Source organism: Cervus canadensis, chromosome 33 (genome assembly GCF_019320065.1).
Source record: "Cervus canadensis isolate Bull #8, Minnesota chromosome 33, ASM1932006v1, whole genome shotgun sequence".
In the NCBI taxonomy this organism is placed as follows: Eukaryota; Metazoa; Chordata; class Mammalia; order Artiodactyla; family Cervidae; genus Cervus; species Cervus canadensis.
In genome coordinates this window covers 14336171-14355505 of record NC_057418.1, presented here as the reverse complement: position 1 = coordinate 14355505, position 19335 = coordinate 14336171, and positions in this window count along the sequence as shown.

The window sequence follows — 19335 nt, the reverse complement described above, 5'->3', positions numbered from 1 at the left end:
ACATAATGTTATTTCTATTTTCTGAATATTCATATTAATATTTAATACATGCATAAATGATAGATGTGTAGATAGATGGGTGGGTGGATGTTTAGATGAGTGGAGGATAGTTAGATAGACATATAGAACTGTTTATCTGAATCAAAAACCCCCACAAAATAATGGTTAAACCTTACTACACCTTTTTTAACACTTAGGATTTAGGTTTTGGAACACAGTTTTGCAAGATATAAATTTCAGTCTAAGTTGGTTCTCACTTCAATAATGAATTAATAACAATTATGCATTTATAGTCAAAATAGTTGATATAGCTACTGTAGTTCAAAATAGCAATATTATGCTGATTAAAATATTGTGTATTATTTATTTATAAAGATAAATACACAACTTTTAGTATAGAGAAAAGTAACAATAAAATGCACCGTTTTAAAAGCATTCATCTTTTCTTTTAGTTATATGACTGAGCTTTAATAAACATTTCTAAAACTAGAAATATTTTTTGAAAGAAGAAAATTAACTACCCTTAAAATGTTTTAAATGATAACTTGGAGTGCTATTATGCAACTCTACATGTTGATTATGCAGATTATGTAAAAATATGGAAAATGTTAATGAAATTATGTTAAGTGAAATAAAAATATATATATTGTGTTTGCACACACCATGCTAATTCTAGCCTCCATTTTTTTTTTTATTTCATTGCACTTGGAATTCTGCAACTGACACTACATTCAGCCTAGATAACTCAAATAATTCCAACTCATACTTCAAGAGTTTTCAGGAATGAATCACTATTCCTGAAACATTTATTCATTTTTTTAACTAAAATAACTGGTAAAGAATTTACTACTATGCTTGTCACATTGTATGGTAATTGTCTATATAAAATCTCTCTTGCTTCTAGAATATTACATTCCTGAAGGCTAAAGTTGCTTTTTTCAGATTCGTAACCCCAGTACGTAACACAGTGCTTGACATGGCCCTGAGGATTGTGAAGACTGATCCATTAGGTAAAACACAGTTGCCTTCTGCAGTTAAGCACTGCCTTCCAATCAAGGATATCACTATTACTGCAGTTAAAAGTGTTGTTAGAACACCTAGAGACATTCCAAGTGCTCACCTTCTTCCTCTGCCTTCATCTTTCAGTGCATTCCTGAATAATTCTTTTGAAAACCATCTAGTTAACTAACCTCACAGTGTATCATTCCACTACAGTTTTTTTTTACGTCCCAGAATGTAAGATAAGAATAGAACCAATGAGCAGATAAGATTATTTGAAAAGAAAAGGAGATCAGTCCTAGGTGTTCATTGGAAGGACTAATGCTGAAGCTGAAACCCCAGGACTTTGGCCACCTCACGCAAAGACTTGACTCACTGGAAAAGACCCTGATGCTGGGAGGGATTGGGGGCAGGAGGCGAAGGGGACGACAGAGGATGAGATGGCTGGATGGCATCACCAACTTGATGGGCATGAGTTTGAGTAAACTCCGAGAGTTGGTGATGGACAGGGAGGCCTGGCTTGCTGCGATTCATGGGGTCGCAAAGAGTTGGACACTACTGGGCAACTGAACTGAACTGAACTGAGTGAATTTACAAGCATGTATTTATACAGATGTTTTGAAGGAATGTTCATAGAAGACTTACATATAAAAGTGAAAACCTAGAAAAAACCTATATGATCATTAGTAAAATAATGAATAAATAAGTAGTGTTATATTCTCAAAATGGTACCCTACCCACAAAGCAAAGGAATGAATCATAGATACACAAAACAATATGGGTAGTGGTTTAGTCACTAAGTTGTGTCCGACTCTTGTGATCCCATGGACTATAGCCTGCCAAGCTCCTCTGTCCATGGGAATCTCCAGGCAAGAATACGAGTGATTTGCCACTTCCTTCTCTAGGGAAACAATATGGATAAACGTTCAAAACTGATGTGTGAACTGAGAAAAGGAAATTTACCAAAGGGTATGTCCAATATGAATATACTTATGTAAAAGACAAAAATAAAACCATCTATAGTGCCATAAATTAAGATATTAATAGCATCTTGTGTTTGAGATAGGAATTGCCTGAGAACGGAAGTAGGGAACTTTCTGAGGTAACGGAAATGTCCTATATTTTGGGAGAGCTGTGAGTTGCACAAGTATGTGATTCTGTCATAAGTCACTAGTCTTCTGTGACTTTAATATCTGGCAATTCAATATATGCAAATTATACATCGATTCAGTAATTGAAAGTGAAATGCAAATGTGCTTAGTATGCACAACTTGAGAAGCTTATTCTAAAATTTATGTGGAAATATAGCAGATGTAAATAGCCAAAGCAGTCTTAAAAAATAAATTTCTAGAACTCGCACACGCAATTTTTAAGAAATGTTTAAAGATACAGTGACCAAAACTATGTTGAACAATAGTGGTGAAAGTGGACACCCTTGTCTTGTTCCTGATCTTAGGGGGAATGCTTTCAGTTTTTCACCATTGAGAATAATGTTTCCTGTAGGTTTATCATATATGTGCTTTACTATGTTGAGGTAGGTTCCTTCTATGCCCATTTTTTGAAGAGTTTTAATCATAAATGGGTGTTGAATTTTGTCAAAGGCTTTTTCTGCATCTATTGAAATTATCATGTGGTTTTTATCTTTCAATTTGTTAATATGGTGTATCACATTGATTGATTTGCATTTATGGAAGAATCCTTGCATCCCTGGAATAAACCCAACTTGATCATGGTGTATGAGTTTTTTATGAGTTGGTGAATTCTGTTTGCTAAAGTTTTGTTGAGGATTTTTGCATCTATGTTCATCAGTGCTACTGGCCTTTTTTTTTTTCCTTTTTTTTGGTGTTGTCTTTGTCTGGTTTTGGTATCAGGGTGATGGTGGCCTCATAGAATGAGTTTGGAAGTGTTCCTTTCATTGCAATTTTTTTAAAAAAGAGTTTTAGGGTAGACATTAGCTCTTCACTAAATGTTTGATAGAATTCTCCTGTGAGGCCATCTGGTCCTGGGCTTTTGTCTTTTGGGAGATTTTTTGACTTTGATCACAGGTTCAATTTCAGTGCTTGTAACTGGGTTGTTCATAATTTCTATTTCTTCCTGGTTTAGTCTTGGAAGATAGAACTTTTCTAAGAATCTGTCCGTTTCTTCCAGGTTATCCATTTTATTGCCATATAGATGTTCATAGTATTCTCTTATAATGCTTTGTATTTCTGCAGTGTCTGTAGTAACCTCTCCTTTTTAATTTCTAATTTTGTTGGTTTGATTCTTCTCTCTTTTTTCCTTGATGAGTCTGGCTAAAGGTTTGTCAATTTTGTTTACCTTCTCAAAGAACCAGCTTTTAATTTTAGTAATCTTTACTATTGTTTCTTTCATTTCTTTTTCAATTTATTTCTGCTCAGATCTTTATGATTTTTCCTTCTACTAATTTTGCATTTTTTAATTCTCCTTTTTCCAGTTGTTTTAGGTGTAAAGTTAGGTCATCTATTTGATGTTTTTCTTGTTTCTTGAGGTAGGATTGTATTGCTATAAACTTCCCTCTTAGGACTGCTTTTGCTGCATCTATAGGTTTCGAGTTGTTGTGTTTTCATTGTCATTTGTTTCTAGAAGTTTTTTCATTTCCCTTTTTATTTCTTCAGTAACCTGTTGGTTATTTAAAAACATGTTATTTAATCTCCATGTGTTTTACTTTTTTTTTTTTTACAGTTTTTTTTTTCTTGTAATTGATATCTAGTCTCATATCATTGTGGTCAAAGAAGATGCTTGATACAATTTCAATTTTCTTAAATTTACTGAGGCTTGATTTGTGACCCAAGAAGTGGTCTATCCTGGAGAATGTTCCATGTGCACTTGAGAAGAAGGTATATTCTTTTGCATTTGTATGGAGTGTCCAACACTGTTTAACACTGTTATTTAACATAGTTTTAGAAGTCCTAGCTACAATAATCAGAGAAGAAAGCAAATTTGCAGGATACAAAATCAATACACAGATATCTCTTTGCATTTCTATATACTAACAATGAAAAATCAGAAAGAGAAATTAGGGAATCAATCCCAGTCACCTTTGCAACAAAAAGAATTAAATATCAAGGAATAAGCTTGCCTAAGGAGACAAAAGAATTGTACACAGAAAATTATAAGACACTGATGAAAGAAATCAAAGATGACATAAATATATGGAGAGATGTTCCATATTCCTGGGTAGGAAGAATCAACATTGTGAAAATGATTATACTACCAAATGCAGTCTACAGATTCAGTGCAATTCCTATCAAATTACCAATGGCATTTTTTCACAGAACTAGGACAAAAAATTCCACAATTCATATGGAAACACAAGAGACCCCTCAAGCCAAAGTGGTCTTGAGGAAGAAGAATGGAGCTGGAGGAATCATCCTTCCTGATTTTAGATTATCCTACAAAGCTCCAGTCATCAAGACAGCATGGTGCTGGCACAAAAAGAGAAATATACACCAATGAAACAAGATAGAAAGCCCAGAAATAAACCCATGCACCCATGGGTACCTTATTTTTGAGAAAGGAGGCAAGAATATACAATGGGGCAAAGACAGCCTCTTCAGTAAATGGTGCTGGGAAAACTGGACAGCTGCATGTAAAAAAAAAAAGAAAGAAGTTAGAACACTTCCTAACACCATACACAAAGATAAACTCAAAATGGATTAAAGACCTAAATGTAAGACCAGAAACTATAAAACTCTTGGAGGAAAGCATAGGCAGGATATTCAATGACATAAATCAAAGCAAGATCCTCTATGACCCACCTCCTAGAGTAATGAAAATAAAAACAAAAGTAAGCAAGTGGGACCTAATTCAACTTAAAAGCTTTTACACAGCAAAGAAAACTATGAGTAGGTTGAAAAGAAAACCCTCAGAATGGTAGAAAATGATAGCAAATGAAACAACTGACAAAGGATTAATTTCCAAAATATACAAGCAGCTCGTACAACTCTGCCAGAAAAACAAACAACCCAATCAAAGAGTGGGAAAAAGACCTAAACAGACATTTCTCCAAAGAAGACATACAGATGGCTCACAAACACATGAAAGATGCTCAACATCACTCATTGTCAGGGAAATGTAAATCAAAACCACAATGATGTATCACCTCACACCTGTCAGAATGCCCATCGTCAAAAAGTCTGCAAACACTAAATGCTGAAGAGGGTATGGAGAAAAGGGAACACTCTTGCACAGTTGGTGAGAATGTAAATTGCTACAGACACCATGGAAAACAGTATGGAGATTCCTTAGAAAACTAGGAATAAAACCACCATATGAAAACAAACAAACTAATAAACCACCATATGACCCAGCAATCCCACTCCTAGGCATATAACCTTAGGTAAACAAAATTGAAAAAGACTCATGTATCCCATTGTTCATTGCAGCACTTTTTACAATAGTTAGAACATGGAAGATTGCTGGGAGAAATATCAGTAACCTCAGATATGCAGATGACACCACCCTTATGGGAGAAAGTGAAGAAGAACTAAAGAGCCTCTTGATGAAAATGAAAGAGGAGAGTGAAAAAGTTGGCTTAAAGCTCAACATTCAGAAAACTAAGATCATGGCATCCGGTCCCATTACTTCATGGCAAATAGATGGGGAAAGAGTGGAAACAGTGGCTGACTTTATTTTTCTGCACTCCAAAATCACTGCAGATGGTGATTGCAGCCATGAAATTAAAAGACACTTACTCCTTGGAAGGAAAGTTATGACCAACCTAGACAGCATATTAAAAAAAAGACATTACTTTGTCAACAAAGGTCCATCTAGTCAAGGCTATGGTTTTTCCAGTGGTCATGTGTGGATGTGAGAGTTGGACTATAAAGAAAGCTGAGCACCGAAGAATTGATGCTTTTGAACTGTGGTGTTGGCAAAGACTCTTGAGAGTCCCTTGGACTGCAAGGAGATCCAACCAGTCCATCCTAAAGGAGATCAGTCCTGGGTGTTCATTGGAAGGACTGATGTTGAAGCTGAAACTCCAATACTTTGGCCACCTGATGCAGAGAGCTGATTCGTTTGAAGAGACCCTGATGCTGGGAAAGATTGAAGGCAGGGGGAGAAGGGGACGACAGAAGATGAGATGGTTGGATGGCATCACCAACACAATGGACATGGGATTGGGTAAACTCCGGGAGTTGGTGATGGACAGGGAGGCCTGGCGTGCTGCAGTTCATGGGGTCACAAAGAGTCAGACATGACTGAGCAACTGAACTGAACTGACTGAGAACATGGAAGCAATCTAGGTGTCCATCAGAAGATGAATGGACATAGAAGTGGTGGTACATGTACACAATGGAATGTTACTTAGCCAATAAAAGGAATGCATTTGAGTCAGTTCTGATGAAGTGGAGGAATCTAGAGTCTCTTATACAGAGTGAAGTAAGTCAGAAAGAGAAAGATAAATATCATATTCCAATGCATATATATATATGAAATATAGAAAAATGGTACTGAAAAATTTATTTACAGGGCAGTAATGGAGAAACAAACATAGAGAATAGACTTATGGACATGGGGAGAGGGGAGGAGAGGATGAGATGTATTAAAAGAGTAACATGGAAACTTGCATTACCATATTTAAAATAAATAGCCAATAGGAATTTGCTGTATGGCTCAGAAAACTCAAACATGGGTTCTGTATCAACCTAGAGGGGTGGGTTGGGAGGGAGATGGGAGGGAGTTTCAAAAGGGAGGGGATATATGTATACCTATGGCTGATTCATGTTGAGGTTTGACAGAAAACAGCAAAATTCTGTAAAAAAAAATAAGATACAGTGATCAATATAGCATACTATTGGGGTAAAGATGGACAGATAAATCAGTGGACTGTAACAGATAATAGAGAAAAATCCACACAAGCAGAATGAATAGTTGAACAAATCCCCATGGGAAATTAACGGGAAAAGTACATGTTATATTTTCAATAAATCCCAAGGAATCACCTGCCTATTTCTGTAAGAAATATGAACCCCTCAAGCCTTACATCACTACACACACCAAAAATAATTCATATCTGAACCTAAGAATATAGCACAGAAACATTTTTGATCATTTATGCAACTTATCCTTAATACTTAGAGTAGGCAAGTCTTTCTTATACAAAACAAAATGTTAAACATAAAAGAAGAATGCTACATTGAGGTTTATTAATGTTAAAATTTCTAATCTCAAAGGATACCAAAAGTAAAATGAGAAAAGCATTATACATTGGGAGAAAATATTTTATTGTGCATAGCTGACACGGTACTTATACACAGTCTAATAAGGAGGCTTCCTGTAACTTTAAATTAAAACAACCCTATAACAAAGTGTCTAAAGCCATGAACAAACACACCTCACAAAACAAAGTGTGAGAATGGAAAGGTACTCAACATTAGTAAAGATCAGGGAAATTTCAATAATATATCATTTCGTGTCTAAAATGACCAAGCTAATTAGACTAACTGAAAATTTTACAAATTGGTGTAAAATTTTTGAGTATAAAGCAATTTTGGAAGTTCATTAAAAAGTTATAAACACATAGCTACCATATGGCTTAGCAATTCCACAGTTACTTGAGTAAGATATAAAAGCTGGTATCTACGAGAAAGACCTGTATAAGAGTGGTTATAGATGCCTTATTCATAATAGCCAAAAATAGAAAAAAAAATAGGCAGAGTAAAAGTCAAATGTCCATCAACATTAAAATGAATAAATAAATAATGACATAAAATGAAAACGTTCTGTTGTAAAATGAGACAGCAAATTGATGCTTCCTTGATATGGAAGCATCTCAAAAATATTATGATGGAAAATAGAAGCAGGTACAGAAGAATTTGATCTTTCATATAATATGGTCAAAAACAGGCAAGACTAATCAATGATAGTAGAATCTAAATTGTGGTTTCCCCTGATAATGGTGGAAATTGACAGGAAAGGACAGGAAGACAAGTCCTGTGACCAACAAAAAGTACTATATATTGATTTGAATGGTGGTTATTCAGGTGTATACACTTACAAAAAAAGACCATATACAAAAATCTGTACATTTTATTATCTGTAAGCTATATATCCTTAAAAATTTATATGCTGATTACATGTTTTTCTTTCTATTTTTCTGCATAGTATGTTGAGTTTGTATTTTTTTAATAACTTTAAAAAATAGGTACAGTCATACTGAGCATTTTTTTCAATTTAAAGGATAAGTAACATTTCCTATTTCTTATCCTTGTCCATTTTGTTCTTGTTAAAGGTCACTTTTATTTTTTAAATATAGTGATTTTAGTTGATATATATTAATATCACTATTTTAAAAATCTAGCTACAACAACCATAGTCAGTGCAGGGTTAGTTTCTATCTGTGCTTTTTTTGGTAATTTTTTTCTTTGATTAAATATTATTTTTACCATTTAAGAGCTTCAGTGTCTGCAATCTTCAAACAGAATAAACTTTTATTTAATCTTTTCTCTGCTTCTTTAATGGATTTGCTTTTGGAGAAATTAATATTTCACAAAACTAATCAGAACCAAGATGATATGAAATTTGGGATGGGTTAGTTGTATGAGGCACCTCTACAAAAGAGTTAAAGGCTGCAGAAAGGAAGTGTGGAAGGAAGTGAACTGTAAACTTAGAGACAACTTTGGCATGAGGAAAATTTTGGAAACTGAAAGTTTTTGCTTAATGAGGTTCGAATGATTAGCAAGTGGTATAAGGTTATGGAATAAACACATGTCTGTGTAATATGAAAGACTTAGATTTACACTTAGTTTTATCATTTATAGGTTGTGTCACCTCTTTATTGTTGTTCAGTTGCTCAGTCGTGTATGACTCTTTTGAGACCCCATGGATTGTAGCCTGCCAGGCTAATCTATCCGTGGGATTCTCCAGTCTAAATTACTGGAGCAGGTTGCCATTTCTTACTTCAGGGGATCTTTCAGACCCAGGCATGGAACCCATGTTACTGCATCTCCTGCATTGCAAGTGGATTCTTAACCACTGGGCCACTGGAGAAACCTTTTACCTTTCAGATATATCAGATATAATATGTATCAGCCTATATTTAAGGCTGATAATATTCCTATTTGATAACTGTGAATATTAAATGCAATACTAACTGTAATGAATTGGCTCATAGTAGAATCTATATAAATATTAATTCCCTTTCCTTTACCAGTATGAGGTAGTCAAAAGTCAGTGAAAAGACAACTCACAGAGGCACAAGCTGATATTTAAGCTGAATATTAATTATTCACATAATTTAGCCTGGAGTTGAAATTGACAGTAATATAATCAGATGGGACGTGCAAGAGATAAGTGTACCAAGTCTTTGGCCTAAGGTTTTCCCTTCATCCTGGTTTCTGACTTTTAAAATAACACTGAAGCTTTTATTTTAGTATAAGTTTAGATGAGGGAAAATACAAACTATAAAATATTCAATAGGTTATTTGAAGTGCTTGAAATACGTGCCAAAGTTTCTGAAGTAAATTATGGCTTTCAAAATAAGCTGAGGTTTAAAAATAAAGATATTTTGCACCAGAACTTCTGAGTAAGTCTCTAAGAGCCATAAAGCTTTTCACTGCAGAATTACTCTTGGCCACACTTGCCATACCATTTTCTCTTCCTTCTGTCCATGCCAATCTCTTCCTTTTGATTCTTAGATAACTTTCCACATTAGAGAAATATTCTAATTTGTTTCATAAAAATGAATTCCCAGAAAAATGGAAATCATAGAACACAGAAATAAGTAAGCTTACTAAAGTTTACTGCAATAATTTGAGTTGGCACAGACATCAGTCATTCTTGGTCCTTAAACAGTGAGATGGGGAATCAACCAAGGGATTGGATGAGCTCCAGTTTCCATGGCAGGGCAAAAGTTGAAAGTGATCTGGTTATAGAGATGCCAAGGAATGGGGACAACTTACACACCATGTCTGTAGCAGTGCATTACTGGCCATGTTTTTTTTCCAATTCATGATGGACGGAAGCATTTGTAAAATTGAACAGAAATCAATTACTAAAAAATAATCATGCATTTAAATGTAATGCCAATGTCAGAATGCTCTAAACTTTTCTAAATACTTATATTCATCTGCTGTGCTTAATCGAGATAGAAATCAGTTCAGTGTCCTGCATTAGTTCATGAATCACAACTTGAGTAGTATTGGTTTATGAAGCATATTAGTCTGAATCAGTGGTAAGTGGATAAGAAAGCTCTTTAAAAAAAGTGAACAAAAAAACAAAACAAAATTTTGATTTGTAGTGCTTGCTGATTTTCATAACAACCTCCATCCATGGCTGATTTCTAGCTACCAGTATGATGTCACTGAATGCATAGTTGAGAAAAAACTGCAAAATCCGCTTTTGATCCTCTTGAGAACTTCACTGGCTTAATACTAATTCAAGTCATGGTCAGCAGAAGTTTTATAGCCCATCTGTTATGTCAGTGAGGAATGTGGCTGGCACTGAGTTTTGGGGAGTAACATCCCAAGGCACACATACTTTTGCTGGGGAATGTGTTCTTAGGAGATTCCGTCACTAAGCAAGTTACTCTGTGCTATATGCCTGAGGGGAGACATAAGTTAAAACATGAATTGGATATTGTTGTTCTCATTTAGCAGAAAAAGTATCCAAAACTAAGAGGATTTAAATTTTTTCATTATCTCAAAGCCAAAAATTATGAAGCTGAGACTTGAAATGTAGTCTGACTCTAAAGCCCCAAATCTTGACCTGTTGTAATTTACACGTACTTCTTAGGATGTAGCCGAAAAGGAAAGAGATGTTGAAAGGAGGGTTTTTGCTTTATGTTTTTAGTTCTCAAGGTTCAGTGGAAATTCTTAAAGCTCTCTTGGAAACCCAGCAAAAAAAAAAAAAAAATGGGTTACGGCAATTCACCAGAACCCTGGTTAAGTCAGCTGTTGATGGATGTGGTTATTGCAAAAATGTCTATGCCTTATTCTTTCATCAGTAAACTGGGAATGATAAATAGTAACTATATTAAGTGTTGTTTCAGATTTAAATGAGATAGTAATTGTACACAACACTTGATAAGAGTAAGTTGATGAATATTATCTTTTAAATCATTTAATTCTTATGATGATCATCAGCTTAGAAATTAGGCCACTCTGAGCTTGCATATGCGGTAGCGTGGATTTAAGGACCTGGTGCTGAGAAATCAAAAGTAGTGAAAATGAGTGGTGCTGTAACTTTGCCTTTGATGTCCTAAAACATGCAGTGTTAGATGTATTCTTCCCGTGTTCTTTCTACTGAATCCATCTAATTGTGTTCAGATCCTTACATGTAATAGCAGTAGGAAGAAAGTAACTTATTTTTTGTGTCATTCAGGTTTGCTTCTTCTTATAGGTTGCTGCTCATAAACGTAATCTTTTAAACTAAAAATCAAGACATATAGAATTAGATCATACTGGTTTAAGTTAATATTCACAACTTTATTAAAAATATATATAGAGTTGGTGATTATTAGGGATTTTTTTTCAAGATAATACATTAGAGAATAAGAACATTTCTAACGTAAGATACATAAAATACCCACACCCACTTCTTAACAATTAATTTACATATCTGTTGGTAGATGTAATAGAAATTTTTTTCCTGTGTTCATTATTGTGAGCCTGATGTTTTAAGTAGATTTAACATAAATAAATGAAGATAATATCAATATAAGACCAGCAGACTCTGTAATTCATTCAAAATACATACTGCTTTAATGATCATTCCACACAGGTGCAGAGTAATCAAATGTAGAGATACAGTCAATAGACTGTCAAACTCTAGCTGTTGCTAAAATTGTAGAATTTATTTGATGAAATAACATCTCGAGAATTTATTAGCATAAAATGATATTCAGAGGATTTTATATCTGTGTCATCACACCAATAATACATAGTCCAAATCTATTTTCAGAGGAAAAAAAAAAAATTAAATTGATGTTTAACCAAGGGAGTTTACAGCAGTTTAGATAAGTCATAGCATTTTAATGTATTTTTTTGTTTATACTAAGTAAAGAAAACTTTCTTTTTGGGTATTCCAAGAATATAGACTTTTAATCTGTTTTTTAAAAAAGCCATCTTGACATCAATTACTAAGTGTAAGTTAAAGATGATAGCAGCATTATTCAGAAAATATAATTTACTCTTAAGGATGCTAAAGAGGAAATTTTGAAGATGGTGGTAATCATAAATTTTTCTTCTGCTAGCAGAGAATTCCATACTTACATAACTATGTGGGAAACATTGGGAAGACAACCATAGGTGAGAAGGCAAAATAACAACATGAATAAATTTCTTGAAGAATTTAATGACAAAGTAGACTCTCTTTTAAGATCTAATAGTGAGGACAGATAAACAGAGACACCTGTACACTGGTTGTGAGTTTTCAAAAAACTCATTAAATAAACCATTTCTGATCTTTTAATATTATCAAAAATTTTATTATGAAAATTTCTTCTGTAGTTTCTGTGTTAGATCAAGTGCTGTGCTTAGTCGCTTAGTCATGTCTGACTCTTTGGGGCCCCTTGGACTGCAGTCTGCCAGGCTCCTCTGTCCATGGGATTCTCCAGGCAAGAATACTGGAGTGGGTTACCATGCCCTCCTCCAGAGGATCTTCCCAACCCAGGGATTGAACCCAGGTCTCCCACATTGCAGGCTGATTCTTTACCGACTGAGCCACCAGGGAAGCTCAATTTATTATTAAAATTTTTTTTATTAAACAGATATTTATGTTGGCATGGGACATATTTGAGATCTGCTAAATTTAAAAGCTTAGGCAACAAGGTTTCATTAATGACGCTAACATCAACAACTGACAAAGACTGTCACTTCAACCTAAACCTCACTTTGAACATAGAAACAAAGTAGTAAAAAATCAAATAGAAAATAAAATTTAAAAATAGCAAATTTAGCAGACCTAATTTAATATTATTGAAAACTGGGAAATTTTATTCTGGAAATACACTGTGGTTTCTTTATACCGAAAACTATTAAATATAACAAATACAACAAGAAGGGCAAAGAAAAAGATTTACTTCCATCTTCAGCACTTACTTGACTGAGGTCCCCATTATTATGTCCAGATCATATTTTGAGACATCAGTGGGAGGATTAATTCCTCCTAATCCTGAAAGCCATTTAGGGTTTGATATAGCAAATTACCAAAACTACAGCCTCTTACATTGCCCCCTACATTGACAGCTAGGAGAGTGATTATATACCAAGTAACCTGTGTATCAGATTCACTTTTGTGCCTGTGTAGGGTAGAAGACATGCTGGTAAAGAAGGCAAACACTGGAAATGATAATGTAAGAATCAGAAGAAATGAGAAACATAAAGACAGTCATTTCTAAGTCATGCAAAGAACAACCTGTGGCAAGGAAAAGGATCATTTAAGGGATGATAATATTAACAACATGGTCCATGAAGATTATATTCCTCTACCAAGAACTCAAGCATAGAAAGTGGTTATTTATCATTTTTGTTTGAATGGCAAAACTTTTTTCAAAAAAAGGTAATATTTGATTTTAATAAAATACTATCATTTATATAATTTAGACTTCTAAAGATAAAGCCTATAAGATAAAGACTTTATTTTCCTCTTTTCTCTAAAGAAATGTTCTTTTAGAATAATATGGAAATTTTATATTTCCATACTCTCTACTGAATCATGTTTTAAATTCATGCAATTTGACTTCTATCTATTCTTGTAAAAAGATTTGTGACCTTCTGTTTATAAAATCAATCACCTTAATAGTAATAATAGTTATTTTCTTTTGTGATTCTGTGCAAAATGCCTTATACACATTATATAATTGTGAATGACTTGAATTATTTAAATATTAGATATAATTTTTGGGAGAGGAGCTTGGGGAAAATGGAGTCTCTTTGCTATCTGCCTGACACCATCATGACATTGTTAATTGACTATACTTGCAATACAAAATAAAAAGTAAAAAAAAAAATAATAGATACAATTCTCCAGAAAAGTTGTATATATTTAGAGTTTTCTTTGAGGGAATATTTTAAATTGCTCTTGATTTCATTTCTTTGTTATAGGTCTACTGAATTCCTTATTTTTTCTTCAGTCAGTTTTGGTAATGTTTCCTAGAAAAGTTTCCAGTTAATTATTTTGTTGACCTCATAAAGTTGTTTATAGTATTTTATCACAATCCTTTCATTTGTTATAACATCAATAGTGATGCCCCCACTTTAATGCCTGATTTTTAGTGTATTTATTTTTCATAGTCAGTCTAGTTGTTTCAAAATTTCATTGTTTTTTCAAAAACCACATTTTAAAAATTTCATTGATTTTCTCTATTGCTATATTTCTTTAATTTCTGCTCTAATTATATTATCTCTTGCCTTCTGCTAGTCTTTGCATTAGTTTGCTCTTTCTTTTTTCTAGTTTACTGAAGCTGAAGGTATTTGATGAGATCTTTCCTGGTTTAAAAATTCGAAGTACTTAAAATGATAGATTTTTCTCTAAGCATAATTTACCTGCATCCCCTACATTTTTATTTTGTTGTGCTTTATATTTCTGTCATTTCAAAGTATTTTCAAAATTTTAAATTTTTTCTTTGAAAAAGAGTTATTTTAAAAAGTATTTGATTCCAAATACATGTAGATTTTCAAATTTCTTTTTGTTATTGATTTGTAGTTTGATTCTATCTAGTCGTATAATGTTTTCCATAGTTTTACTCCTTTGAAATATATTGTCTCTAAAGAAGAAGGAGGAGGAGGGTGAAGGGAGCATGAGGAGGAGGTGGGAGAAGAAAAAGTAGGAGAAAAGTAGTAATAAGACAACCTGAATGAAATAAGAGGGCGTTTTAATGAAAGAAAAGGCATCAGAGGGCAGACACGCTAAAACCATAATCACAGAAAACTAGCCAATCTAATCACAGGACCACAGCCTTGTCTAACTCAATGAAACTAAGCCATGCCGTGAGGGGTCACCCAAGACGGTCGGGTCATGGTGGAGAGGTCTGAAAGATTGTGGTCCACTGGAGAAGGGAATGGCAAGCCACTTCAGTATTCTTGCCTTGAGAACCCCATGAACAGTATGAGAAGGCAAAAAGATAGGATACTGAAAGAGGAACTCCCCGGGTCTGTAGGTGCTCAATATGCTACTGGAGATCAGTGGAGAAATAACTCCAGAAAGAATGAAGGGATGGAGCCAAAGCAAAAACAATACCCAGTTATGGATGTGACTGGTGATAGAAGCAAGGTCCAATGCTGTAAAGAGCAATATTGCATAGGAACCTGGAATGTTAGGTCCATGAATCAAGGCAAACTGGAAGTGGTCAAACAGAAGATGGCAAGAGTGAATGTCAACATTCTAGGAATCAGTGAACTAAAATGGACTGGAATGGGTGAATTTAACTCAGATGACCATTATATCTACTATCGTGGGCAGGAATCCCTTAGAAGAAATGGAGTAGCCATCATGGTCAACAAAAGAGTCCAAAATGCAGTACTTGGATGCAATCTCAAAAACAACTCAGTGATCTCTGTGTTTTGAAGGCAAAACCATTCAATATCACAGTAATCCAAGCCTATGCCCCAACCTGTAATGCTGAAGAAGCTGAAGTTGAACTGTTCTATGAAGACCTCCAAGACCTTTAGAACTAACACCCAAAAAAGATTCCCTTTTCCTTACAGGGGACTGGAATGCAAAAGTAGGAAGTCAAAAATCACCTGGAGTAACAGGCAAATTTGGCCTTGGAGTACGGAATGAAGCAGGGCAAAGGCTAATAGAGTTTGCCAAGAGAACGCACTGGTCATAGCAAACAGCCTCTTCCAACAACACAAGAGAAGACTACACATGGACATCACCAGATGGTCGACACTGAAATCAGATTGATTATATTCTTTGCAGCCAAAGATGGAGAAGCTCTATACAGTCAGCAAAAACAAGACCATTAGCTGACTGTGGCTCAGACCATGAACTTCTTATTGCCAAATTCAGACTTAAATTGAAGAAAGTAGGGAAAACCACTAGACCATTCAGGTATGACCTAAATTAAATCCCTTATGTCTATACAGTGGAAGTGAGAAATAGATTTAAGGGACTATATCTGATAGAATGTGTGATGAACTATGGATGGAGGTTCGTGACATTGTACAGGAGACAGAGATCAAGTCCATCCCCAAGGAAGAGAAATGCAAAAAGGCAAAATGGTTGTCTGAGGAGACCATACAAATAGCTGTGAAAAGAAGAGAAGCAAAAAGCAAAGGAGAAAAGGAAAGATATTCCCATTTGAATGCAGAGTTCCAAAGAATAGCAAGGAGAGATAAGAAAGCCTTCCTCAGCGATCAATGCAAAGAAATAAAGGAAAAAAACAGAATGGGAAAGACTAGAGATCTCTTCAAGAAAATTAGATATCGATACCAAGGGAACATTCCATGCAAAGATGGTTTCGATGAAGGACAGAAATGATATGAACCTAACAGAAGCAGAAGATATTAAGACGTGGTGGTAAGAAGAAGAACTACACAAAATAGATCTTCACGACCCAGATAATCACAATGGTGTGATCACTCACCTAGAACCAGACATCCTGGAATGTGAAGTCAAGTGGGCCTTAGAAAGCATCACTACAAACAAAGCTAGTGGAGGTGATGGAATTACAGTTGAGCTATTTCAAATCCTGAAAGATAATGCTGTGAAAGTGCTGCACTCAATATGCCAGCAAACTTGGATAACTCAGCAGTAGCCACAGGACTGGACAGGGTCAGTTTTCATTCTAATCCCAAAGAAAGGCAATGCCAAAGAATGCTCAAACTACCACACAATTGCACTCATCTCAGAAAAGGCAGAGGAACCAGAGATCAAATTGCCAACATCCTCTGGATCAATGAAAAAGCAAGAGAGTACCAGAAAAGTCTATCTATTTCCCTTTTATTGACTATGCCAAAGCCTTTGACTGTGTGGATCACAATAAACTGTGGAAAATTCTGAAAGAGATGGGAATACCAGACCACCTGACCTGCCTCTTGAGAATCCTGTATGCAAGTCAGGAAGCAACAGTTAGAACTGGACATGGAACAACAGACTGGTTCCAAGTAGGAAAATGAGTACATCAAGGCTGTATCTTGTCATCCTGCTTATTTAACATACATGCAGAGTACCTCATGAGAAACGCTGGGCTGGAAGAAGCATAAGCTGGAATCAAGATCGCCGGGAGAAATATCAATAACCTCAGAAATGCAGATGACACCACCCTTATGGCAGAGAGTGAAGAGGAACTAAAAAGCCTCTTGATCAAAGTGAAAGAGGAGAGTGATAAAGTTGGCTTAAAGCTCCACATTCAGAAAACTAAGATTGTGGCATCCAGTCCCATCACTTCATGGGAAATAGATGGGGAAACAGTGGAAACAGTGTCAGACTTTATTTTGGGGGGCTCCAAAACCACTGCAGATGGTGACTGCAGTCATGAAATTAAAAGACGCTTACTCCTTGGAAGGAAAGTTATGACCAACCTAGATAGCATATTTAAAAGCAGAGACATTACTTTGCCAACAAAGGTCCGTCTGGTCAAGGCTATGGTTTTTCCAGTGGTCATGTATGGATGTGAGAGTTGGACTGTGAAGAAAGCTGAGTGCCGAATAATTGATGCTTTTGAATTGTGGTTTTGGAGATGACTCTTGAGAGTCCCTTGGAGTGCAAGGAGATCCAACCAGTCCATCCTAAAGGAGATTAATCCTGGGTGTTCATTGGAAGGACTGTCGCTGAAGCTGAAACTCCAGTACTTTGGCCACCGGATGCGAAGTGCTGACTCATTGGAAAAGACCCTGATGCTGGGAGGGATTGGGGGCAGGAGGAGAAGGGGACGACAGAGGATGAGATGGCTGGATGGCATCACCAACTCGATGGACATGAGTTTGAGTAAACTCTGGGAATTTGTGATGGACGAGGCCTGGCGTGCTGTGATTCATGGGGTCGCAAAGAGTCAGACACGACTGAGTGACTGAACTGAACTGAATGAAATAATAATTTACTTACATAATAAGATAGAATATAGCAAGAAAATTTTTTATAAAGGATGTTCTTAATGCTACAAAACAGGTGAGATTTAAATCTTTAATACACTATGAATCTGACATTTTGGAGATGTTCAAAGCCATGCTAAATGAAGATATGGAGTTTAACCCATGTAGAATGAATTTATTAATGTCAGGATATGTTTTATGAAACATGAACGTATTTTCACTTAATTATTATAGGGTAAAGATTAACCTCACTAGTTAAAAATGAATATGTTTAATAATATTCCAAAGAATATTAATTACTTGGATAATTATTCTTCATACAAAAGAAGAGCAGTTGATTGACGTGCCTGTATTCAGGTTCCAATGGGATGGATTTGTTTTCACTGTCTCTAGTAAAGATAAAAACACAATATCCTAAGGTTTGTAAATGTAATGCTTAATAAGAAAATAATTTACCTTTCAACTAAAATTATTTGAAGAGATCTTCTACTTTTAAAAAAATGTGGACAAATATATAATTGCCTAAAGAAAAAAACAGAGAGATGTTTATATGATCTTCCTTAAAATGTAAGTTTATGATGGCATGATGCTTTTTCTGATTTTTAATTCAATATCATTTCGTGACTAAACCTTCGTAACTATACAAAATTATAATGAGGCAAAGTTTATCATTATACAGTATAACTTCCACCATGATCCCTTTTACTTTTTGGAAATTACTGCTTTTATTGTGTTTCTTTTGAAGCTTAATCTGGCAGATTGGGTGCTAAGTGTTTGTAATGGAAAAGCAACAGTGTGTTTGTTAAGTGAGGGCAAAGGAACCATTCAGAATTTATTTATAAGGGCTCCCTTGATATTTCTGAAACTAGGAAACCTCTTCCATAGGTGAGAAAATCATTCTATCTTCTGTGGCCTCTGTCACCAATACGACTAATCAGTGCCAATGATAAAGACTCTGCCCCAGGCTCTTGTTTACTCTGCTACTGGAATAGAGGATACCAGTTATTTTGGTGGTTGATTTTATTCAGTTATGTTTTAGAAGGGAAATATTTCACACATAAAGAAGTATGTCACCAACTTTAGGAATGTAATAATAAAAGATCCACCTTGAGTTAGACTAAAGACTGTAGCTGATAAACACTTCAGAATAAGATCAACGTTTCCTCTTATATAAAATAATAGCTGTAATTTTTTTTAATCCCAATTTATGTTAATAGATATTTGAGCAGCTTCAGCTCTTCATCCCAAGTTGTGGAAGTTTTTTTTTCAAAAATGACAGTTATCTAGGCAATCTGAGATGTATAGGTCAATGTTGTACTAACATGTCATCTAGTTTATT